General features: G+C 38.2%; 1 pseudogene; it reads left to right on the top strand.

The window, feature by feature from the left end:
- The first annotated feature begins 235 nt into the window (after window positions 1–235).
- LOC109103640 lies at window positions 236–25,941 on the top strand (annotated as a pseudogene).
- Window positions 25,942–26,310: the final 369 nt, after the last annotated feature.

Raw genomic sequence — 26,310 nt, 5'->3', positions numbered from 1 at the left:
CCCAGATACGTCTTGCTGTTCATAACTGAGGAGGAAAATAGACCACTCTAAAAGCTTTTCAAACAAACTGTGATTTGATTAAGTGTGTGGAAACAGTTAATCAAAAATAAATTGATTGCTAATGTTCTACAAGTTTGCCATGACATTCATTCTGGAGTGAGCTATTAAATATCTGATATGGAAAACTGTCTGTAAAATTGCTTTCTACAAGATAAGACAAGAAAAGCTGTGACCGATGCTGGTAAAACAAATATTATAAAAATTGTGACCAAAAAATAAATAAATCAAATAATAAGAAAATAGACAATATAGAGATATATACAGTATAAGAAAATAAAGAATGTAAAAAATAATGTTAAATAAATTGTAAAAATATAGAATGGTGTGATTCTGAATTAAGCAAAACAATACAAAACCAAACCATTAATAAACTTAAACACTACCTTTCCTACAGAAGCCGTTTCCTTCGGGGTGGAAGATGTTTTGTTTACGCTCTCCCCTCTAGTGGCCAGGAGGTGCAGCCCTCCCCAGCCTACACATAGCTGGTGGACATTTGAGCCAGATGAACCTTGTGAGTCCCAGTCATCTAAGCTTGATGAGCATTTCCTCAGTGGCTCTGGGATTTGCCCGTTGAGAAGAAAGCTGCCTTTCTTCCTGACCTGTATCACGAGATCTCCAGGTCCTGGAAGCAGCCTTTCTCCTCCCATCTCACTAATGCGGTGGCCGCTGACTTCAAAAACCTCATAGGTTCTGTGGAGCAGGGGTACGTCGCAGTCCCGGTGGTTGAGGACACACTCACTGCGCACCTCTCACTGACTTCCAGCCCCTCATGGAAGTCCCACCCTCCCCTCCCATCTAAGCCTTGTAGGACCACTTCCGCTTTAATCGGTAAGTCCTACATGGCGGCGGGACAGGCAGGTGCGGCTGTCCACACCATGGCCATCCTTCAGGCCTACCAAGTGGAGGTGCTGAAGGAGATGGATGAGGGGGACGGTGTAACCCCCGAAGCTCTTACAAAGTCAAGTCAAGTCACCTTTATTTATATAGTGCTTTAAACAAAAAAGATTGCGTCAAAGCAACTGAACAACATTAATTTGGAAAACAGTGTGTCAATAATGCAAAATGACAGTTAAAGGCAGTTCATCACTGAATTCAGTGATGTCATCATGCAGCTCAGTTCAGTTTAAATAGTATCTGTGCAATAATTTGCAATCAAGTCAATGATATTGCTGTAAATGATGTGTCCCCAACTAAGCATGCCAGAGGCGACAGCGGCAAGGAACCAAAACTCCATCAGTGACAGAATGGAGAAAAAACCTTGGGAGAAACCAGGCTCAGTCGGGGGTCCAGTTCTCCTCTGACCAGACGAAAACAACAGTTCAATTCCAGGCTGCAGCAAAGTCAGATTGGGCAGAAGAATCATCTGTTTCCTGTGGTCTTGTCCCGGTGGTCATCTGAGAAAAGGTATTTACAGGGGATGATATTTTACTGTCTCTGGGGCTCTAGTTGTCCTGGTCTCCGCCGTCTTTCAGGGCTGTAGAGGTCCTTTCTAAGTGCTGATCCACCATCTGGGCTGGATACGTACTGGATCCGGGTGACTGCAGTGACCCTCTGACTTGGATACAGACTGGATCTGGTGGCTACGGTGACCTCGGAATAAGAGAGAAACAGACTATTATTAGCGTAGATGCCATTCTTCTAACGATGTAGCAAGTACATCGGGTGTAATGGAAAGTGTTCACGGTTCCGGTTTACCTAATTAATGCATCCTAAAAATCCTTTAACGGATTTGGATATTAGAAGCATATTAGTGTGTTATGTGTAAGCTAGGTTAAAGAGATAGGTCTTTAATCTAGATTTAAACTGACAGAGTGTGTCTGCCTCCCGAACAATGTTAGGTAGGTTATTCCAGAGTTTGGGCGCTAAATAGTAGAAGGATCTGCCTCCCGCAGTTGACTTTGATATTCTAGGTATTATCAAATTGCCAGAGTTTTGAGAACGCAGCAGGCGTGGAGGACTATAATGTAACAAGAGCTTGTTCAAATACTGAGGTGCTAAACCATTCAGGGCTTTATAAGCAATAAGCAAGATTTTAAAATCTATACGATGTTTGATAGGGAGCCAGTGCAGTGTTGACAGGACTGGGCTAATATGATCATACTTCCTGGTTCTAGTAAGAACTCTAGCTGCTGCATTTTGGACTAACTGGAGTTTGTTTACTAAGCGTGCAGAACAACCACCCAATAAAGCATTACAATAGTCTAACCTTGAGGTTATAAATGCATGGATTAACATTTCTGTATTTGACATTGAGAGCATAGGCCGTAATTTAGATATATTTTATGGAAAAATGCAGTTTTACAAATGCTAGAAACGTGGCTTTCTAAGGAAAGGTTGCTATCAAATAGCACACCTAGGTTCCTAACTGATGACGAAGAATTGACAGAGCAACCATCAAGTCTTAGACAACGTTCTAGGTTATTACATGCAGAGCTTTTAGGTCCTATAATTATCATCTCTGTTTTTTCAGAATTTAGCAGTAAGAAATGACTTGTCATCCAGTTTTTTATATTGACTATGCATTCCGTTAGTTTTTCAAATTGGTATGTTTCGCCGGGCCGCGAAGAAATATAGAGCTGAGTACCATCAGCATAACAGTGAAAGCTAACACCATGTTTCCTGATGATATTTCCCAAGGGTAACATGTAAAGTGTGAAGAGTAAGGGCCCTAGTACTGAGCCTTGAGGTAGTCCATAATCATACTGCGCTTGTGATCGATATGATACCTCTTCATTCACTGCTACGAATTGATGGCGGTCATATAAGTACGATCTAAACCATGCTAATGCACTTCCATTAATGCCAACAAAGTGTAATTGTGTTTTTCCAAAGTGTAAATATAATTGTGAGGATACTACCTTTTCTAGTATCTTGGACAGAAAAGGGATATTTAAGATCGGTCTATAATTAACTAGTTCTTTCTGGTCAAGTTGTGGTTTTTTGATGAGCGGCTTAATAACAGCCACTTTGAAGGTTTTGGGGACATATCCTAATAACAATGAGGAATTAATAATAGTCAGAAGAGGATCTATGACTTCTGGAAGCACCTCTTTTAGGAGCTTAGATGGAATAGGGTCTAACATACATGTTGGTTGGTTTAGATGATTTAACAAGTTTATACAATTCTTCCTCTCCTATAGTAGAGAATGAGTGGAAGCTGTTCCTCAGGGGATCTATAGTGCACTGCCTGATGTGATACTGAAGCTGACGGCTGCATGGTTACAATTTCATCTCTAATAGTATCGATTTTAGAAGTAAAGTAGTTCACAAAGTCATTACTGCTGTGATGTTGGGAAATGTCAACACTTGTTGATGCTTTTTTTTTTCATTAATTTAGCCACTGTATTGAATAAATACCTGGGGTTATGTTTGTTTTCTTCTAAAAGAGACGAAAAAGTAATCAGATTTAGCTGTTTTTAATGCTTTTCTGTAAGATAGGTTACTTTCCCTCCAAGCAATACGAAATACCTCTAGTTTTGTTTTCCTCCAGCTACGCTCCATTTTCTGAGCTGCTCTCATTAGGGTGCGAGTGTGCTCATTATACCACGTTGTCAGACTGTTTTCCTTAACCTTCCTTAAGCGTAAAGGAGCAACTGTATTTAAAATGCTAGAAAAGAGAAAGTCCATAGTTTCTGTTACATTATCAAGTTGTTCTGAGGTTTTGGATATGCTAAGGAATTGGGTTACATCAGGAAGATTACTTACAAAGCAGTCTTTTGTGGTAGAAGTGATGGTTCTACCATACTTGTAACAAGAAGTAGAATTTACAGTTTTAGCTATATGAAGTTTGGACAAAACTAAATAATAATCTGAGATATCATCACTTGGCTGCATAATTTCAACACCATCATCATCAATTCCATGTGACAGTATTAAATCTAGAGTATGATTTCGACAATGAGTAGGTCCTGAGACGTGTTGTCTAACCCCAATAGAGTTCAGAATGTCTATAAATGCTGATCCCAATGCATCTTTTTCACTATCAACATGTATATTAAAATCACCAACAATTAAAACTTTATCTGCAGCCAGCACTAACTCGGATGTAAAATCAGCAAACTCTTTAATAAAGTCTGTATGGTGCCCTGGTGGCCTGTATACAGTAGCCAGTACAAACATCACAGGGGATTTATCATTAACATTTGTTTCTCTGGATAATGTTATATTAAGCACCAATACTTCAAACGAGTTATACTTGAAGCCTGCCCTCTGAGAAATCCTGAAAACATTGTTATAATTTGAAGCAACACCTCCCTCTTTACGTGGCTCATGTTTATAACAGTAATCCTGGGGTGTAGACTCATTTAAAATAATGTAATCATCAGGTTTTAGCCAGGTTTCTGAAAAACAGTGTGCATCTAGATTATGATCAGTGATCATATTATTTACAAAAAATGCTTTCGTAGAAAGGGACCTGATATTCAATAAGCCAAGCTTTATCATTTGTTTATCCGTTTTCCGTATTGCATCTGTTTTTTATTTGCTGAACCTCAATTAAATTGTTGCTCTTAAATTGGTTTGGATGTTTTTTGTATTTTCTAGCAGACACAGTCTCTATAGTGTGATATCTAGGTGAAAGAGTCTCTATGTGCTGAGAATTAACTGACTTCTTTGACGTGAGGCGGCTAGCAGACGATCGGTTTAGCCAGTCTGTCTGCTTCCTGACCTGGGCCCCAGTTAGTCAAGTACAAACCCTGCTGCAAAGGCCCTGTTACCGGAACCGAACAATGTACAGGACTCCCTGAGCTAGACGCATCCAAAGCCGTATCTAGAGCCCTCACATTCTTACTGTCCTCAATTAAAGTTTGGATGCGTGTCTCTAATTCTGAAATCTTCTCTGTCAGCCAAACTATTTCCCTGCATTTATCACATGTGAATCCCTCGTCACCCGACAGAGATAGATAAACTATACATGTGGCAAGCAGTGCAAAAAACAATAGCAGGAGAAGCCATTACTCACTGTGCTTGATGAAAGATTCTTACCACAGTTGTTTGATGAACTTGCGAAAAACCGGAGAGAGAGAGTAGCGAGAGAGAGGAGAGGAGAAAAGAAAACAGTGATAGGCACGAATGGGAACACTAATGACAAGCTAACCAGTGCTAACGCGATGCAGGTGCACTGCACTCACGGATTTAAAATAAAAGTGAACGATCAAATTAGTCAGATAAGATTGATAAATAATATCAGAAATATGGTGGGAATTAAGTTAAATTGTATCACTTTAAACAACAGAGAGTGATAGTAATATAAAGATTCTACAGAAAAACAAAGCTACAAAGATGATGATCTGAGCACACAGCAGCAAGGCAAGCAGCACACACAACGCTCAATTTCAAGCAATATAACATTTCAGATCTGAGCACACAGCACGGGCAGTTGGAAGCAGTATGGCAGGTTTGGTGGTGGCTGAGTGGCTGCCCAGTTTGTTCAGTGCTGGAGTTCCTGCAAGATAAGTTTTCAGCTGGAGCGACCATTACCACCCTGAGAGTCTATATAGTGGCTATTGCTGATCAAAGGGTCTCGGACGATGTCCCACTGGGTAGACATTGTTTGGTCTCCTCCTTTATTCATCGAGTTAAGCGCTTGAGGCCGCTTCATCCTCCTAGTTTCCCTTCTTGGGACCTTTCTTTTCTGTCCTGAAGGGGTTGCTGGAGCCTCTTTTGGAGCCTCTAGAGTCAGCTACTGAGAGGATTCTGATGCTAAAGGTTACTCTTTTGTTGGCACTGACCTCTTTAAAGCATGTAGGGGACTTGCAGGCTCTCTCTGTCAGTGAGTACTGCATTGAGTTTGCTCCTTGTCTGGTCAAGGTATTCTTGAGACCCAGACCAGGTTATGTCCCCAAAGTTCTCTCTATGTCTTTTTGTTCGCAGGTGGTAGTTTTGCAGGCTTTCTCTCCCTCCTCTTCGAGTGAGGACAGTAATCTTAATCTGCTCTGCCCTGTCAGGGCCCTGATGTATGTGGACCGTTTCAGTCAGTGGCGTAAGTCCCTACAGTTGTTGGTATGTTTTGGTGCAGGCCGCAGAGGGCTAGCCACATCAAACTACACAGCTTCCCACTGGGTTGGGGAAGCTATTTCGATGGCCTACAAGGTGCACCATCTGCCTTCACCTCTAGACATCAGGGCTTATTCCACCAGGTGGGTGGCTTTCTCCCAAGCTTTGTTTAGAACAGTGGTTCCCAATCCTGGTCCCAGAGAACCCCCAACACTGCACATTTTAGATGTCTCCCTATTCAAACTACACCTGATTAAACTCATCAGATTATTAGTGAAGACTCCAAGACCTCAAATGTGTGTATCAGATAAGAGAAACACCAAAAGCGTGCAGTGTTAACTCTAGTTGGGAACCACTAGTTTAGAGGGATTCCCCTGGAGGATATCGGTATGGCGGCAGTTTGGTCCTCTCCCCATACTTTTGTGAGGTTCTATAACCCTGATGTGAACACGTCCCCTGGCTCCCAGGTTTTTTTTCTGTTTGAGCCAGCTGTGTTTTAGTGTTCTGGTCTGTAAGACTTGGCAGCATGGTAGCTTGGCGTGTGTGGTATATTATTCCCATTGCTTAAAGCTACACAGTCTGGGTTTATTTACGTATCCCATGTTTTCTGAGTAGGGATCGAAAAGCTGTGTCTGCTGCCAAGCTCCTCATGCTGTTGACCTGCTTCTTTGACAGAAAAATCTGAGGGGTAAGATGGCGCAAGCGCGGGTCTATGCCAATTACATATGACGTAGGGACGGTATCTCATGCCATCAGCCAATGAATTGGCATGATTCTATATGGGCTTCAAAAAGAAAAAAAATATTGTAATATTTCACATTTTTGATCATATATTGCAGCTTTGATATGCATTTATTTCATAAACATTAAAAAAATCTCACCAACTCCACTTGTTTGATTGAATGTTCATATTAAAATATATCTTTGACATTAAGTTTCAAAACTATTTATACCAGTCAAATGGGACTGTAATGGTGAAACCTCTTTGATTAATGGCATTACACCCTATTTAGGGCCTCTTCCAAAGCTAAAAGACAGTCTGTCATGTGAAAACAATGCAGTAATATAAGGATCTTTATATGATTGTCTCACAAAGCACACATGATCCAAGGTCACAATCTCCCCCGGCAATAACAACATCTCTCTTGGGGAACTTGTTCCATTTAGATTTTATGATTTCTACACTCCAAGGCCATAACTCATGTGTCTTGTTTTCACTTTCACTCTGTTTTAAAAAATATCCCTAAATACCTAAACAATCCAATCACATGTCACAGAGCTGTGCCAGAAATCCGCTTCTGACAAACCGTCTCCTCCTCATAAAAAATACATCTTGTGTCGCCTGCACATCCTGCTGCCAGTCTGGTAATTCGGTGCTTATTTGATTTGGCCAGAGTGCTGTCCTGCAGGTCAGTGGAGCATGGCTCATCCAATCAAACACTGTGCAGTGTGAGGGAGTGTGTGTACATACGTGTGTGTATGTGGCGAAGGAATGCTTGAGTTGACGTATTAAGTTAACTACAGTAGATGGAGAAAATAAAAACATAATACCTTCACAGATGGTCTAGGATCTGAGGTATGGTCTCTGTGACAGATGGCTGGCAATATCTATTGGAATATCGAGCACAGGTCTCAGCCTAACAAAAGCTAATTCAGAGCATTCTGGATGCATTGGGAAAAAATACAATAAACTCTATTATATTATATTATATTATATTATATTATATTATATTATATTATATTTTAAATTTAATGTAATGTAATGTAAAATAAAAAAATGTAATTTATTCCTCTGATGGCAAAGCTGAATTCCAGCAGTCATTACTCCATTCCTCTTATTATTCACAAACATACTGAATATTATGATACTGAAACATATTTTACAGAACGTTTTGATTAATAGAAAGTACAAAAGAACATCATTTATTTGAAATATAAACTTATATATATATCCATCCTTGCTGAATAAAAGTATTCATTGTTTTTTTTTTTTTATAAATGTAAATTTTATGTATTTAATGTGATAGTGCTGCAGTGCAGAGTATTAAATATGTATTTTTATTTTAACTTATATCTTTTCTTTGTTTTATACTTATTAAATCCTATAATTTTCTAAGTTTAAATAATAATTAAAAGATCTTCATTGTGATCTTGGACTTCTGGAGCCCACTCAACATAATTATATGTTATTATAGGTATTATATAGCTAAAACTACTGTAATGCCATTAAAAAATCATTTAATATAAACATTAACTGAAATAAAATATTTTAAAACCTATTTTATTTCAGTTAGTTGCCAAGGAAACATTTTCCTTCTTAATTTAGTTGAACTTGATGTGCTAAAAAATATTAAAACAACAACAACAACAAAAAAAAAAAAAAACTATTATATGAAAATCAATATTCCAAAAACACAACAAATTAATAGACTTAAGATATATATATATATATATATATATATATATATATATATATAGTCTATATATATATATTATATATATATATATATATATATATATATATATAAAAATATTTATAACAGTGTTCTTAATATTACTAAACCAACACTGACTTCAAACCAAAATGTACTGTTAAACATAAAGTACTTCACACACTACCTGCTACCTATATTATGGATGATAGTCTACTGCATACACTCTGGGTGAGGTACAGATTTAGAAAATATCAGAACCCAAATCTATCAGAACTTTTTATCAGAAAATAAAAATGTATAACAGCATCCTTTCTGTCTTTGCATTTTATATAGGAAAAGCAGGCATTAATGACTCACTTACCTCTTGAAATAATAAAGTGGCCTTGATTCACCTTGTTCATCTACTTCATCTGCATTTGCAAGCGTCACACTAAATGGTGCAAACTCCATAAAGTTATAAAACAAGTACCAAAATATTATATACAGTATATCAAAATCCTGCACATGCCCTTCAAGGTCACCTGGGATCCAGCAATGTCGACTGACATGCCTAGATTATGTTTTAGATATACACTGTCCTGTGTTGTTAGAAAGGTGATTAGTCTCCCATGCTGCTATAAAGGTCAAAACAGTAGTCAACAAGCTGTCCAGCTTTATTGATCAGACTCAAACTGATGAATGCGACTGGTTGGTGTTGATTGCTCAAGTAAGTGTGTGTCATTTATAAACAGACTTCATCTGTGCAGTTCATGTGACAATACAACAGTATTTCATAATTCCAGTCCAATAGCTTCTCACTGTTATTACAGTCTGTAAAGCCTGTTCAGCTATCACGGATCAATACAGAGCCTCTGTAAGCTGCACTAATCACAGTACTGTGGTAGATATCAATCAAAACCCACTTCTCTTTTACAGAGCTACTGATTTTCAGTCCACACAATAGGGCAGGGAACACGACAGGAGAACAGGCTGGTCGGGGATGGGGGTAGCTCCAGACTCTGTGGAAAAAGGAGACTTCGTAGCAACTCAGAGACCCACAGGCTTGGCCCTGGGGACGGTAACTCTTGAAGCACCAAAATGTCTGTCAGGTCAGAAGAATCAGCAACCCGGGAGGACTCAGGAAGCAGGGCAGTAACAACCAGATCACAGCAGACACACCACAAAGATACAAGACAACATGGGAGGAGAAAATAGATAGACACAAATCAGAAGTTAAAAAAACTTGCAAAACTATTGTTTTTTTTTTTTTTTAGCATTAGATTCAACTTTATTGTCATTATGCAGTACAAGTACAGAGCTAATGAAATGCAGTTAGCATCTAACCAGAAGTGCAATAATATAGTGTTTTATATACATATAAGTGCAGAGTAAGTGAAGCTATGATTTACAGAATGTACAGAAGAGTTGCTATATACAATATAAAGCAGAGTATGTACAGAATATTAATACGAATGCAATGTAGGATTATATGTACATCATGAACAGCAGCAATCAACGTAAAGAACAGTAACTGGTAATAAGTACAGTTGGTTGAGTGTACAATAGTTATTGTTGAAGAATGTATTCTATGCAAAATATCAGTAAGTGCAATAATATTTTTATAGAAAAATAGTTTACTGTGCTTTGTACCAGTAACAATGTTAGATCAAGATTCAAGAGAATTTTATTTGTCACATACACAATTATATAGAGCATCTAAAACCAGCAGTGAAATGTGAGTCAGGTTACCGCTCCAGGGACTTCATTCTTTCTCAGCGCCCTCTAGTGCCTAAATTCTTCCTCAACTCACCCCATCTCCTAACCTTTCAAAGTAAAAATAAAAATACAAGAATAAAATATAAAATATAAAAAGATGTGTATACTGTAGAATTAAATATACAGTGGAAAATAATGTGCATGAAAGTAAAACTGTAGTCTTAAATATTGAGGCAGTTTGAACATGTTTGAACATGATGTGCATATGTGCATTATACTGTAGTCTCAAATATTAAGATACACAGGAATGAGGCAAAGAGACAAAATGTGCAAACAGGTTGAAAAACACTTTCAGTATGTCAATGTGAGGTAGTGAATGATGAATATCTTACTGATAAAGTGAATATTAAGTGGAGACATGAAGCTATGTTAAGAGACTGGTTTTGAGTTTAGAGCCTGATGGCCTGGGGGAAGAAAATCCTCCTAAGCCTCTCGGGTTTTGCTATCAGGCTACGGAAGCGCTTACCAGATGGCAGCAAAGTGAAAAGATGATTACTGGGGTGGTTTGAGTCCTTGATGATTTTAACAGCTCTGCTTTTGCAGCGTTGTGGAGCTGTGGGAAGACACACAGTCATGTGTTGTAGAGAGAGTAGAGCAGGGAACTCAGGACACAGCCTTGTGGGGCTCCTACGTTTCAGGGTGATGGAGGTTAGAGGTGAACTGGCCTACTTTCACCACTTGAGGTCTACCGGTGAGGAAATCAAGAATCCAGTTGCATAGTGAGGAATTCAGGCCGAGGTCCATGAGTTTAGAAGCTAGCTTTATGGGGACTATAGTATTGAAAGCTGAGCTATAGTCGATAAAATAGCAGCCTTACATAGTTCCTGTTATTGCTGTCAATGTTTGTGAGAGAAGAGTGCAGGATGTGAGAGATTGCATCATCCAGTGGATCTGTTGGGCCGATAAGTGAAGTCAAACTGAAGAGGGTCCAAAGTATCTAGGATGGAGGAGTTAGACAGTTTACTGTGTAATAGCTTGAACAATGTATAGTCTGCGCAAAATATTAGTAGTGCAAATACATGTATGTAAAGTACTGTGACCAGTGCAGTAAGAAAGCAGGTGCATGTTAGATTGGAGTTCAGAAGGGTCACGGCCTGAGCCTACTAGTGCAAGAGCGGAAAGGCACCTGTAATGCCTGCCAGATGGAAGGAGGGTGAAAAGTCCATGGTTAGGGTGAGAGGCATGCTTGATGATGTCCCTTGCCCTGCCCAGGCAGCGCTTGTGATAAATGTCCTCAATGGAAGTTAACTGGGTGCCGGTGATCCGTTGAGCAGTTTTCATTTGTTTACCACCGCTGGAGTGCTTTGTGGTCAGATGCGGAGCAATTGCTGTACCATACTAAGATACAGTTTGTGAGTATAATCTCTGGTACAGCGGTAGAATTCCACAAGGATCCTGGGACTCAGGTGAACTTTCTTAAGGCTCTGCAAGAAGTAAAGGCCCTGCTGTGCCTTTTTGACAAGGGTGGAGGTGTTTAGGGACCAGGTGATGTCATCAGAGATGTGGATGCCAAGTAACTTGAAACTCGACACACGCTCCACTACAGCTCCATTGATGTAGATTGGTGTATGGGCATGACTCCTAGTCCGCCTGAAGTCCACAATGAATCAGACCAACCACCGTGGTGTCATCTGTGAATTTGATTATGGTGTTGTGGAGCCATAACGCAGTCATGGGTGAATAAGGAGTACAGAAGAGGGCTCTGTACGCAGGCCTGTGTTCAGGGTGATGATGGAGGAGGAGAGGTTTTCTAACTTAACAGACTGAGGTCTGTTAGTCATAAAATCTAAATCCACAGTTGCAGAGGGATGTGCCTGATTCCAAGCTGGCTGAGGCTGGAGATCAGCTTGGAGGGGATTACAGCGTTAAGTGCAGAACTGAAACTCAATGAACCTATGCCTAGGGAGATAAAAGAAATAAAAAGCCTTCCACTAAACTTATTGCCTTCATAATTTGTTTGGTAGCCAGCTAGTGCTTCTTGAAGAAAAGTATCAGTCAGTCCCTGCAGGTTTGTAGCTGTTGACTTGTTGAAAATCTCCTGATCCTCAGATACTATGTGTAAAATGGATTTTCCTGTAATCCACCATCAATGATTTGGCTTCGGATATCTCTGGTTTCAAGTGCCAATGAGTTCTGGTGCATATCAGTCGCAATTCAGTCTGGGGACAGCTATGGCCTAATGGTTAGAGCATTGGACTTGTAACCCGAAGGTCGCAGGTTCGAGTCTCGGTGCAGGCAGGAGGAGTTGTAGGTGGGAGGGAGGGTGACATGAACAGTGCTCTCTTCCACCCTCAATACCCATGGCTGAAGTGCCCTTGAGCAAGGGCACTGAACCCCCCAGTACATCTTTAAAAAAACAAACTCACAAATTTTACCAAACAAATCACACAACCTGAACTTATAGAAGAATTATCTGTACTAATCCAAAGGCAGAAATGGGATTATACACTGCTTTCAAAAAAGATTCTTTCAGTTTTTCCCCAGGCAATCATGTGGAGCGTAAGAGACTGATCTGGAAGACATCAGATATGGCTTCTTGTTAAGATATCCATCCCCCTCTAGACTTGAAAATATCCTGCTGAAGACCCATCCACAAAGATCTCATCTGTAATTACCACTGTCCTCTGCTATGAACTCCTCAAGACATCTCTGTCAAGTTTCTTGGTCTCTGCTTGTTGATTTAGAGAACAATGAGTCATTCATCACAGAGTACAGTACTAACATACAGAAGCTAGAAAGCACAGATAATTTACTAAACAGGTAATGGTTAACCTAGGGCTGTTCATTTAACTCTCAGTTAACTAGGGGAAAAAATCATTTAACCATACTGTAGCTCTGACCCTTACCTTTATTCTATTAATTTGATTAATTAATAACAGTGTATGAGTGAATTTGATTATATTTTTTATAAACTGTCACCCTAATATCTTCTCTGTCGTTAGATGTATCATTATTGCTAACAGCATGGGGGAAAATCCATTTAAATCTCTAAGCTTACTGTATTATGGGTCTGGTTGGATCCCGTCTGATATTAATTTAGACACTGATGGATGAAGGTAGCACTGACCTTAGCTCTTTCTCTGATCACTGAGGTTGGGTTGAAGGGCAGGACACTTTAATCTAACTCTCAGCAGGTGTGCAGCACCAGCAGCAGGGAGTGGAGGGGGGTTAGAACTGCTTGTAATAGGTGAATCATTATTAATTTGAATGTGTGACAAGATTCAGGTAGGTTCATGTGGCCAACAGTAAAAACCTGGGGTCCAAATGTCTAGTAATGCTAGTGAAAAACCTTGTGTTTTTATTTTTTCTAATATGTTTAATTTCAAATAGACTAATAATTAACAGCGTAACAATAAACACAACCCGATGAGATTCTTCAGCATGATTTTGACTTGATCCAAAGAGCATTTTGAGCAACATCTGACCATTTGTACAAAGAGTTACATGATAAATGTCCAAAACCTCACTTTAATTTGATTAGTTCTTTGTTTAGAATATTAAATATTTTACACACACACACACACACACATACACACACACACACACACACACACACACCTTATGATTAACTCATGATTTTAAACATGTATTAATAAATGCTGACATTAACATTAACAAAGATTGATAAATGCTGTAGAAGTTTTGTTTATTGTTAGTTTATGTTAACTAATATAGTTAACTAAATGTCAGCAAATTAAAACATTGTAAAGTGTTACCAATTATTTGATATGTATTTTATGCCCTGCCATTATTATTATTATTATTATTATTATTATTATTATTATTATTATTATTATTATTATTATTATTTACTGAAATAAATGTCCTGCTTATTTCCAGGAAAAAATAGTTAATTTAATTACATTACACCTTTTATTATTATTATTATTATTATTATAATTGTTGTTGTTGTTACTGAAAAAAAATATATTAAAATTTTTTGTTATTTCAGAAGAAAGAATAGGTTTATCTCATTACATCAAAAAACAACATATTAATAAACCTAACCCTAAGGAAAAATAATACAAAAACATAAATTCGACATTTTTATCAGTGTTAATATAATTTAATAGCATTTAATGTGTCAAATAAATTCAAAATTCAGATTCATTTAACCCAAACCTTACCCCCATTATATAACCCAACATTCACCACATTCATATATTTATGAAGATCACGAGCGAACCTTTTTAAGATAGAGAGTGATAACATAGTGGCAGAGCTGCACATATCTCAGAGATGGCTGGATCTCAGTATCTTTTTGAGAGCGCCTGCTGTCATTTCACCCATAATCCTGTAAGCATGCAGGCAGTAAACAGAGGAACTCAGGGGCACATTCAGCCCTGCATCTTGCATTTCATGCCTGCTTGGTAAATTGAGCTATATCTATAAATACTTCAGAAATTCCTTCCCTCTCCACAGCCTCCTTCTCTCTCAACAACCTCCTCCTGAATGTGGTACAGCATAAGAACACAATGTGACAAACCACCAATGCCTCCACCGAGCATCCAGGGAAATTAAAATCAGTAATCCTGCTGTGTTTACCATCTAAACCTGGGATATAAAACTAAACAAATATTCCATTACTGCTTGTCAGGGATCAGACTTCAAAAGCCATCTCACACAATGCCTAATTATTAACAGCATGGATAAAACACACACACACACACACACACACACACACACACAGAACACACACACTGAACACACACACACAACACACACACACACACACACACACACAGCATGGATAAAACACACACACACACACACACATACACACACACACACACACACACACACACACACACACACACACAATATACATACATAGACATATATATTTATATATATATATATATATATATATAATATATATATATATATATATATATATATATATATATATATAAACAAACGAAAGCTTTAGCTGACGACTGGTTAATGTGTCAGCTGAAATGCATTACCTTGAATAAAAGCAGCTCTGATTACTGACATGATGGCCCGTACGTCTCTCTGATCAAGATTTTAATAACAGTGCAGAGACAGAAGGTTCAGATAAATGATAATCTCATAAGCTTTGCGAGCATTTGTGACAAATGTCAGTGCGAGACATTGGCTGAGGTTGATGTAAGAGCATTACAAACACTTCAACAGAAACTCTCCATCTCTTTTTAAGGTTTTTTTTTTTTTTTTTTTTTTTACTAATTTCAGTTAATTAATTACACTTTCTTTTAAGGTATTTTTGTTACAGTGTAATTACACAAATAAGGTACTAAGTTATGCTTATTAACAACATGCACTTATTATTTAAGATTCGAGTTTGGTTTCTAGTTATTGTGCTTAATCTACTGTCTTTACTATAGCACATACATGTAACTTGTATCACTGACACTGAAAAATAGTGTTATTATAAGTTGTAACTGACAAATGTGAGTAACATATTCAAGTTTGAGACGTATAGTGCAAATAATCAAAAACAAAAGGAAAAACTCTTCTTACAGTCACAGCTCCACAGCATTGTGTTTCATGAACCCAGACTGGAAGCTAGAAACATATTTATTGTGGGATCTGTAAACAGACTGGACATGAATCTGAAATAAACCACTGGAGGTCATAAAATAGTCTTATCAAATGTAACTCATTGGTTTGGTGCCATATGTGGGCATACTTAAAGCATTTTGAAATATGTGGGAGGTGCATACCATGTTTCCAAGGATCACATTTTTCACACTGCGGTCCTGCCTGGCCTACATGGTCCAGCAATGACTAAGTGGCGCAGAAAGAGAAATGGCTAGAAATATCTTCAGTTGACCCTGGCAAACAGGAATATTTCCCTTCATGTCTTTTTTCTCTCATTAGAGCTTTAGCATTCCTTCCACTCCATTCATGTTTTTTACTCTCAACCTTGTTGAAAAAGGAATGGAGAATAACATCAAGGTCTGAGGAAAAAAACCTCAAGGTAGTTGGTGTGAAATATACTGTATGTCAGTAATTCATTTTCAGAACTTAAAAAAGTTACTGAAAGTAGTAATATCATCTGCGTGGGGTCCGAAAGTCCACACTGAGCATATGTGATTTAAAATTCAATTTTAAACCTGTAAATAAAAAAAAAAAAAATTAAGGATTAAAAAAAAAAAAAGGAGAATAATTATTTAGCATTACATCACTTGCTCATCAATGGATTCTCTGCAGTGAATGAGTGCCGTCAGAATCGGAGTTCAAACAGCTTCTGAAAACTTGACAATAATCCACCAATGAATGCTACAAAGTTATGCTGATAATATAATTCTTAACAGTAAAAATTATACAAATGCAAATTAGAAGCTTACAAGTCTATTGATTCCATTTAATCCATCAGTTGTGAAATTATACAGGAGAGTATGAAAACACTCACTGGTATGCAATAAAAATGCATTGAATGTGACTGGGAATTCGAGCATGACTTAATTAGATCTTTCATTGCTGTGTCTCATCCTTGAAGTGAACAGCACAATTCACTATTCAAGAAATATTCCAATTGTGAGTGTTTAACATGTTTTGAATCCCAGAGGCTGGTTTGCCCTGAAATGTCACATCACAGCAAGCTCCCGCTAAAGGATCGTTTGCTGAAGGGAACAGTAATTACTGTTTATCACTCTAAAAAACATTCTTTAAGATGACTGACGTGATGTAGCTAGTTCACAGTTATTTCATAAAACACCTGTATTTCATACTCATTATTAAATTTTAATAAATAAAGAGTTTTGTAAAACACATTTTGTTTGTTAAAGTGTGTTAGTTTGGACATCTCCATGTAAAAAAAGAAGTGCACTTAATTGTATTTAATGTGCACTTGTAGTGTACATCAAAGTTTAAAAGTAAATTTTTTAAAACTGTATTTGCAGATAACATAATATTAAATAAAAGTCTCTGCTGCATGTCCATGAGAGTACACACAGCACATGCGTCAAAGACTGACACGGACGAGAAGAAATTGTTGAATAAAGTTATTTTTGTTTGTTTTTTGCATAAAAAGTATTCTTGTAGCTACATACAATTTTGGTTGAACCACTGATGGACTATTTTAAGGATGTCCTTAATACAGTACCTTTCTGTGCTTTGAATATGTCAGTTGGCTTGATGTCTATGCGGCCTGAAAGCTCTTGGATTTCATCAAAAATATCTTCATTTGTGTTCCGAAGATTAAAACAAAGGACTTACGGGTTTGGAACAACATAAGGGTAAGTAATTAATGACTTAATTTTTATTTTTGTGTGAACTATCCCTTTAAGTCTCCTGAAAAGTATGGTATTTCAAAATGTTATCGCAAACATAAAATCTGGCTCCAAAAAACTAATATATGTATATTCATAAAAAAGACATTTTCAAGCTGAGGGAAAATTGGTCATTATAAATATGAAAGAACAGAGAGACATATGAGAATTGATTCATAATCATACCTGTAGACCTTTTCAATAGGACTGGTTAATGTCTGGACAGAGACTGAGAAGAGAAACATCAGTCAAGCATCTTATCAGACAATGGAAAAAGCATATGCTTTTGCTATGATGCTTCAGAGCATTGACTGAATGGCGCTCTCCTGCTGTCCCATTCTTCATATTAATTATGCTTTTTGCCTTGTTGGTGCACAGATGATATAAAATGACAAGAGAAATCAGGCAAAATTAAGCGAAACAGAAAATGGGCAATTAAGAATATCATTGGTCTTATTTCCATAAGCACTGAAGTATGAAATTGACAAACAGTGCCATTGTTGTAGATTTTGTTAGGTTTGAATGCAAATAGAAATTATAATTATCTTCTTTCAGACATTTAATTAGACAGAACTAGTTAAAGTAAATTTGTAAATAACTTCATCAACAGTGTCACCACCTTTCGCTCTTTCACACACACACACACACACACACACACACACACACACACACACGTTTGTTTTTGTGAAAAGTGGGGACATTCCATAGGCGTAATGTACAAAACTGTATATTATATCGCCCTACACCAACACTACACCTAACCCTACCCCTTTACAGGAAACTTTGGCATTTATACTTTCTCAAAAAAAAAAAAAAAAAAAAAAAAAAATCATTCTATATGGTTTATAAGCATTTTGAAAAATAGGGACATGGGTTAGTCCTCATCAAGTCACTCTCTCCTTGTAATACCTGTATTATACCATGTCATTATACAAAGTTGTGTCCTGATATGTCACAAAAAACACGCACAGAGACATCAGCAGTTTTTACAACACTGTGTTGAATAAATTAAGCCTCCATTTATGAAAGTGTGAACATGCTGAACATATTTAATATGGATTTAATTATTACACACACTCCCCAAAACAGGAATCAAAGTTGCTTTGTGATAAATAAAAAGGACAGTGAGTGGGCTGCAGTAACAAAGATGACTGCTATTTTCCTCCAGTGATTCAGCTGTAATTATGAATAAAGAGTCGATAATAAGGCATCCAAGTGCTCTGCATTGTTGAGAAGAAAGTCAGAGACACTCCTTTTGTCCTCCTTTTAGTTTATTTTTAAAAGCAAGCTAGCATTCTAAAAGACGTGTGTTTGTTCCTATAAGTGCTAAGTCAAAAACAGTAATGGCAATTGGCTTTTAATGAATAATTAAACAAATCAAATGCACTCTAGACATTTACATCTGGTTATGAGTTTTTTTTGGCGCACATTTGATGAAGGACTTCTTGATTGAGGTTTTGACTTCTCTGATTACATATGCAAAACATCAAAAACTAACAAATTTCCTGTAGTAAATACTGTTCTTTTCGACAACTAATCAAGCCATTCTTAACATGTAAACATTCAACAAGTCTTTACTTCCAAGTTCATAAGTAATTTTGGGTTTTAAATGACTTTGAAATGTGGGAAGCCAAAAACAGGTCTTAAGTTGTTTTTCTGACAGGCTGCTAGAGAGGGTGTTGCAGCATCACCTGAGCTTTAAGACATATTCTGTTGACATTTTGACAGGACACAGTGGCAGGGTGGCATTTTTACGGGTGTGCTCCTGTAGCATGCTGTCACTCTTAATAAAGGCATACCAGGCTTCTCACCACAAAGAGTGCACTTGTCACAGCCCTGAGACTCTTTAAAGTAACAGCGGGAGAATGAGGAGCAATTAAAAAAATGTTTTCTTGCAGTGTTGGCATGCCTAAAACGGACACTCTGTCAAGCGTTAGCTTGTTTACAGTCATTCAAGGCTTGATTCAGAAAGCTGTTTCCACAGTGTTGCACTTGAGGAAAATCGAAAACACTTTCACACAAGACACAGACACATTTATCGATTAATTAATGTGCTAAATATTTAATACAGTCATCTGTTTTTTTCTTATATAATATAATATAATAATTATAAATAAATTTACAGTGGACCACAAAAGTATTTGGAAAGTTTATGGATTGCATGGCTTTTGAAAAATAACAAGTAAACAAATTATTATTGTTGCACTATATTTTGGATCAAATAAATACAGCCATGTTGATCATAAGCAATACCTTGTGTTATATTTTATAGGTGGAGGTGGGAGGGGGTCAGAGACCATTCTTTTATACAGAATCACTCCAGACTCATTTTCTACACACACACACACACACACACACATATATATTGATCCGATACAGCGCAGTTTTTTTTTTTTTTTTTTATCAGTGTACAATTTCTATTCCTCAATGTGTGTTGACCTGATCGTCACTCTTTTGTGTGTTACACACAATCTACTAAATATAGACAACTTTCTTATAAAGAAAAAATAACAAACGTACAATATATCATATATAATTCAGTAGCAAAAGTTACTCTAGACAAATCATGAGTGTACAGTAATTTAATAAAATCTAAACTTTTAGTAATATAAATCTGATAAAATGTTACACATTGCTCTTTGTATGGTTGTAAAATACATTCATGAATAAAAAGTAATATTTATATATAATATATAAAGGGACTAACAAGACATTTATTTTAATTGCATAGCACAGCAATGATGCAGCAACATATGATAGATAAGACAAACAAGAAAGGCTATTAATAATCTGTCATTGTGCAAAAGTATTATGATATGAAAGGCTCCAATCTAGAGTGGCACAGAGTGGCATACCGTGTGCAGAATGATGCGCTTGAAGCAACACGGAATCACAGCGCGCAGGCACAAGCGCTCCGCATAGAAAAGTTCAAAGCACAAAGGAAGAAAGAGACATTGAGGCATAGTGTATTAAATCTGTGCGATAGTTTGTTGCAGTGGTGGCTCGTGGGTTTTAAAATAAAGGTGGCACACTAATTGTATTGGTCTGGGGATCCCTTCCGATTATTATTATTATTATTATTATTTGCTTAACCACTTTAAAATGGCTTTTTGGTTGCTTTTAGTCAGAACACAAAGAAAACAACACACATACAGCAAGATAATATAACTTCACTTACCTGGTCTGTCACTTGAAGCAAACATCCATCCCTTCTTAAAAGTATGTGTTAAAAGTGAGTTGCTGTAGCCTATATCCATCTTAGGCATGCTCTCCCTTTATTTTAATTTGTATATATACTGTTTGAATGACCGCTTGGTAAATCTGTTAGCGATCAAATATTCAATATCGCAACTCATCATAAGTACTTGGTACATTATCAAAAAAAAAACAAAAAAAAACAAAAACAAGATTGCTACAGAAACGCCCACAGGAAATCAAGACATCTCGGTCCTGGCAGAAGATGGGCTTCCAACAGGAGGACGAATGACGCCAAGTGGTGAAAGCCAGCAGCACTTGGAAGCTACTTCGTTGATTGCCATCCTTTCCACCAGGACCACCACCCAAAATCGGGACATGGAATGTAAGAACAATGTACGACACAGGGAAAGCAGCGCAGGGTGGCTGCAGAAATGCAAGCTTATAGACTGTCCCATACTGGGGATAAGTGAAGCCAGATGGAACGGCTCAGGACACAGATTAAACTTTCTACGGGAGAGCTGGTACTGTAATTCAGGACAAAGAGGAAGATGGAGCACCACACACAGCTCAGAGAGCACTCATCGGATGGGAGGCACACAAACCACACACAATCACACCACCATACAAGACCAAGGAAAGGAGGATCAACATGAACGTCATACAGTGCTGCGGCCCTACCAACGACAGTGCAGAAGACATGAAAGATGCCTTCTACAACCAACTTCAAGCTGTAGTACAGAGGATGCTGAAAGAGACATCATTATTCTCATGGCAGACCTCAATGCAAAGATTGGCAGTGACAATACAGGCTACGAGGAGGTCATGGGGCAACAAGGGTTGGGCATGATGAACGACAACGGAGAGAGATTCACTAACCTGTGTGCCGCAAGCAACCTGGTCATCGGTGGCAGCATCTTCACACACCAAAGAATACACAAAGTGACACGGGTATCACCAGACCTGTCTGCTGAAAACCAGATAGGACCATGTGTGTCTCACACGTAAGTTCAGGAGATCCCTGCAAGATGTGTGCGCCAGGAGAGGAGCAGACGTTGCTTCAGACCACCACCTAGTCATGGCCCGCCTGAAGCTCAAACTGAAGAAAACCACACAGAATAACACCACACTTTTCAAAGAACCGACCAAGTGCGAAAAAGTTTAAACTTGTTCTCAGTAACAAGTACCAAATTTTGCAGGAGTTGCTTGAAGAAAAAACCATCAACGAGAGCTGGAAAGCAGTAAAGGAAGCAGTGACCACATCCTGCCAGGAAGTGCTGGGCCCCAGAAAACACAACCACAAGGAATGGATATCAGCAGAAACCCTGAAGAAGATCCAGACCAGGAAAGAGAAGAAAGCAGCCCTCAAATGCAACAGCTGGACAAGAGCAGAGAAGACCAAGGCACAGGAAACATACAGCAAGGCCAATAAGTGTGCCAAGCAAAGTATAAAGGCAGACAAGAAGAACTGCATCGACTCACTAGCAGATTAGGAAGAAGAAGCAGCTACACGAGGCAACATGAAAGACCTGTATAAAACCACAAACAAGTTGTCCGGAAAGTTCGGCAGACCAGAGAGACCCCGTGAAGGACAAACAAGGGAACAGCATCATTTTCTTTGAGAGACAAAGAAACAAGGTGGATGGAACACTTTGAAGAGTTGCTGAATAGACCACCACCCCAGAACTCGCCAGAAATCCCTCCTGCAGACAACGATCTACACGATCGAAACCCACCAAGGAGGAGATACGCGAGGCCGTCAAACAACTGAAAAGTGGAAAGGCAGCAGAGCCAACAATATTCCAAACAGAAGCTCTGAAAGCTGATGTATGAATGATGAATGCGGGTAAATTTATTCTACCCACTCTGCAAGAAGATATGGGAGGGAAGGACAGATTCCAAACAGAATGGAAAGAAGGCTACCTTATCAAGCTACCAAAGAAAGGAGACCTCACCAACTGCAACAACTACAGAGGGATAACACTGCTATCCATCCCCAGCAAGGTTTTTAACAGAATTATTCTGAACAGAATAAAAGACGCAGTAGATACACAGCTACGTGACCAGTAGGCTGGCTTTCAGAAGGAACGATCATGCACAGATCAAATCACCACACTGAGAATCATTCTGGAACAGTCCTTGGAATGGAACTCGTCCCTCTACATCAACTTCAACAACTATGAGAAGGCGTTTGATAGCATGAACAGAGGAACACCGTGGAAGCTGCTGAGACACTATGGAGTTCTGGAGAAGATCACCAACATCATCAAGAACTCATATGAAGGAATGACCTGTAAAGTAGTCCACGGTCAACACCTTATATACGCCATCCAAGTGAGAACAGGGGTGAGACAAGGATGCTTGCTGTCCCCGATCATGTTCCTGCTGGCAATTGACTGGGTGATAAAGACTTCAACATCAGAGCAGCAGAACGGGATACAGTGGACAATGTGGAAACAGCCGGACGACCTGGATTTTGCTGACGACCTGGCACTACTCTCCCACACACACCAGCAAATGCAAGATAAGACCACAGCAGTTGCGGAGAACTCGGCACGGATAGGCTTAACCCTCTTGAGTCTAAGGGTATTTTTGGGGCCTGGAGAAGTTTTGTCATGCCCTGACATTTGTGCTTTTTTCAGTTTCTTATAAATATCTAAATGGCTAAAGTCTAATCTCACTGTAATCAGCACAAACTGGGCTATAATAATATGTGAGCAGCATGTATGTACATGGTTGTGTTTTTGAGAAAAAAAAATGTTATGCGTAGTTAGTGAAAAACTAAAAATGTTAAATCACTTGAATAAGGCAATAAACCACATACAGAACATTGGTTCCAGGGACTTTTGAGAACTGGAGCTTGTAGCCTAGAATTTTTTTTTTCTAAATGATGTGAAAATCATCTTGTTTACTCACTTACAGAAAACAATATATTGATTTAAATTTTCTAAGACACTTTTTGTTGGTAAAAGTCATATGCGAGTAGGCGTCAACTATCATGAATTCACACCTGAGAAGACAAAGGCCTGCATAATGAGCTGCATAATGAGCCATTCAGTCAGCTGTGTCACTGAGAGGGATGAGTTTACAAGAAAGAATGTGAGGACAAAATAAATGTATATAATTTTATGTTTGTAGTTTATTTAGAATATATTTAATTATCCCACAACATAATTTAATATTCACTTGTGAGTGCAGTTAAACAGTTTATTAGGAAAAATCAAAGCTGACTTTCAAACTGAATTTTTTGAATCATTACTCAAGTCACACAATCCTTCAGAAATCCTTTTAAACAATCTTATTTTCTACAAAAAAAACATTTATTGTTATCATTATTATCATTATTATTATTATTATTATTAATGTTGAAAAGAGCTGAGAATATTTTTTTTAGGGGGGATAAATTGAAAGAATAGCATTGTTTGTTACATTTGTTACAGTTACATTTATTGGTACATTTATATTATTTACATCAAGCTTTTGAATGGTATAGTAGTGTATATTGTTATTGAAACTTCATGATATTTCACACTTGAGTGTACATTTAGTCAGGAAATATAGTTTGGAAAAAGTCTTTGGAAAAAGGTCTAACTAGTAAAATGTTTACACGTTATGTGAAAAACTAGTACAAGTATATAAATAAATAAAAAGAGACTTACTCATGTTTATGATCTTTGCTGGATAAAGTGCTTCATTCTTTTTTCTGAGGAAATCCAAATCTCTAATCCTCAACCACATCACATCTTTTTGGGGTGAATTATGTCTTATTCCTCTCATCGCGAAGCAAACAGTAAAATAAAAAAAACTTGAAGAACAGACTCGCTGCGTTGTCTTCTGTTGTGTGGGCGTATTCAAAAGCCGCGCGCTTCAGTGAAACATTTGAATCTCAAAAGCGCGCTCGGCGCGGGGGCGTGGTCGCATTATAAGATAATGAAGGGAGACATGAAAAACGGACATCGCGTTGTTTTCATATGGATTACTTTATCACAGAATATTTGTTTTTGGCAGCAATTGTTTAGTTTAAAAGTAGATATGTCAGGCTTTCTATAGATATCTCTCTCATGTCTCTGTGTTGAGTATTCACTGAGTTACAGTTAATTTTAATGACGCGTTTGTAACTGAAGATCAGCGCAGACAAAGGCTGCAGACAGCACTCCTGGTTTGTTATCTTTATTTTATAAGTGCACAAAGTTTTGTTGTTATTATGTCTGTATACAAAAAAAAGTAGACCCTTTACAGATTCGATTGATGTATTGCTCTTATCTGTACGATCAAAACTGAAAGTGTAATTTAAGTTCTTTTCGGGGTTATCAGGAGAAAATACCCCAAAACGCGTATACGCGTTAATCGACTCCAGAGGGTTAAACATCAACAGAGGGAAATCAAGACCCTACGAGTAAACGCCAACAACAGAGCACCCATCAGCCTCGAAGGTGAAGCACTGGAGGAAGTGGATAACTTCACCTACCTTGGCAGTATCATCAACAAATAAGGAGGCACAGATGTTGACGGGAAAGCCAGAATCGGCAAAGCAAGAGCAGCCTTCAACCAGCTAAGGAGCATCTGGAAGTCTGGAAATATATACATCAAGACCAAGATCCACCTTTTTAACTCCAACGTGAAGGCAGTTCTGCTGTACGGAGCTGAAACCTGGAGGGCCACAGCGACAACCACCAAAAAGATTTAGACATTCATCAACAACTGCCTGTGACGGATCCCCTGCATCCACAGGCCTGAAACCATCAGCAACCAAGAACTTTGGCAAAGAACAGGACAACAGCCGATAGAAGAAGCAATTACTCTAGAGATGCTGGAGATGGATTGGCCACACCCTGAGAAAGCCGCCCCTCACCACCACTAGGCAAGCCCTGACCTGGAACCCCCAAGGCAAAAGGAAGCAAGGCAAGCCAAAGAACACCTGGTGCCGTGACCTGGAAGCAGACTGCAAGGCAGAATGGCACAGGACAGAGATGCTTGGAAGACTCTTGTCGGCGGCCTATGCCCCAGAAGGTATAGTAGGCATAAGTGAAGTAAGTGACATTATCAGCGAAACATGACATGTTCAAACTAATATCATGTAATTTACGTCTCTATGATGATTGGTTGACATACCAGAAGGGAGGCTAGCCTCCTCTGCGAGGTTTCTTTTCTCAACACTCCTCAGCACTGAAAGTGAACACTCGATACTGATTGGATTTTTTATTTTCTTTTAACCAAGGAAGGCACGAGAGCTCAGCTCTCCCCCAGCCTCCCCCTCACCTTCTCTATCACCTAGCGGTTGTAATTACATCAGCAGATTCGACACATTCGATATAAAAAAGCCGCTCTCCAAAACCACAAAAACATTATATTATAACAACAGCTAATAAACAAAAAAAAAATACACAACACATTCTGAGATATGAACTGAAATGAATTGTGAATTTTATTAATATTAAATCGTCCTCCTCCCATTTTCACCGACAAGGCCCACCACTGGTTTATTGATCATTTTCTTTTAGCAGTTTTAAATCGCAGTTACTGTGCTTGTGAAGAAAAAAAAAACCATAGTGCTTTCTTCTCCAGTGTTATGATCAATTTAGAAACAAAACGAAACTCCAGCAAGATAAAGTACT

The sequence above is a fragment of the Cyprinus carpio genome, chromosome B23 (genome assembly GCF_018340385.1).
Source record: "Cyprinus carpio isolate SPL01 chromosome B23, ASM1834038v1, whole genome shotgun sequence".
Classification (NCBI taxonomy): domain Eukaryota; kingdom Metazoa; phylum Chordata; class Actinopteri; order Cypriniformes; family Cyprinidae; genus Cyprinus; species Cyprinus carpio.
Note: the sequence above shows the minus strand (reverse complement) of the source record. Positions and strands in the feature narration are given on the sequence as shown.